The sequence below is a fragment of the Populus euphratica genome, unplaced genomic scaffold, assembly GCF_000495115.2.
Source record: "Populus euphratica unplaced genomic scaffold, PopEup_1.0 scaffold1676.1, whole genome shotgun sequence".
NCBI classification, from domain to species: domain Eukaryota; kingdom Viridiplantae; phylum Streptophyta; class Magnoliopsida; order Malpighiales; family Salicaceae; genus Populus; species Populus euphratica.
The window spans coordinates 13,591-15,008 of NW_011501490.1; positions in this window are offsets into that span (position 1 = coordinate 13,591).

A 1,418-nucleotide genomic window follows, 5' to 3' on the forward strand; every position below is an offset into this window, starting at 1 on the left:
AAGTGGAATATTCAAGTCTTGATTTGGGGTCAGTGTCTTTGAGATGGAGGAGAAATTCTGAAATGGAAGATCTATCTACTTCTGCTGCCACACCAGAGTGGGTTGTGACCAAACATAAACTTCCAGATGTAATAGATCTGCAACCGTTGGTATTGAATCTGGAGTTTCCTCCTTGTGCTGTTCTTGGAGATCCCTTAATGTTCTCGATTAAAATTCGGAATCAAACACGGTTGCTTCAAGAGCTCAAGTTCTCACTAGGAGAAGAACAGGCTTTTGTGTTATCTGGGTCTTACAGCGACACAGTTTATGTTCTTCCAAAATCTGAGCACGCATTGGCTACAAGCTCGTGCTATTGGCTACAGGTCCACAACAATTGCCTCAAGTTACAGTGATCTCGGCAAGATATTCAGCTGCATTTCAACCTTCCAATTGTTAGACAAATACAGTCCTGTTTGCTAGGATGCAGTTGCTAGTAAGTGTATCATTGCTGTCTATGTGAGGATGGTTAGTTGTTGATTGGACCTCATCTGTCTGGAGGCTTGAAGGCAAATCCAGTAAAATTCTACTATCTGGACGAAATCTCTTCTGAGAGATTGAGTTTGGGATCCTCGAGCTTTTCTAACAATGCGCACTCATCCATCCCGGTATGTCATATTTTTATTGTCAATTTGTTAAGGTTAGTACGGATAATGATTTGCATGTTTAGGAAGATTGGTTTCCTGGTAGGAAATTCTTATACTCTAAAGGACATGTTTAAATGGGTAACCTTAGGTATGTGATAAAATTGTTAGACAAATACAGTCCTGTTTGCTAGGTGTGTCAATTTACAGATTTTGCAGCATAGATATGGAAGTTGAAGAATGCATAAATGAAAGGAAAGACATTGGTGCAACTGGGAGATGATAAGGGGTGATTTTCTTCTTCATTTTAACAGTCATCAATGGTTAACTTAATCCATTTGTTTTTCAGCAATTTTATAAAAGGATTTACTCCAATAGAAGAATATAATGTAACCAGGGTTAAAGTAACAGCAAGCTTGTAATAAAAAGCAAACCGTGTCGCAAGGCCTGTCATAATTTTCTTTCTGCCATCTTAACGAAACACCTAGACACATAATTGAAACCTAGGCAGTAGATACCTCGGGCATATACAAATCAAAACACAGAATTTATCATATAATTAAGCAATATCAGATGAAAGATGATGATTGTAAAATATTTTAATCACTGAAAAATCAGTAGTTAAAGGAAGTAATAGCAGTTAAAGATGGTAGTGCATGTTCATTAAATCATCATCATGGTAATTTGATCACAGAAATTATTACGATAAAACATCATCATGTTTTTTCTTGCATACCTAACCAGTACCTAAACAATAAATCAAGAGCAAAAGACACAGTAGATCGAAGGCTGAAAGGC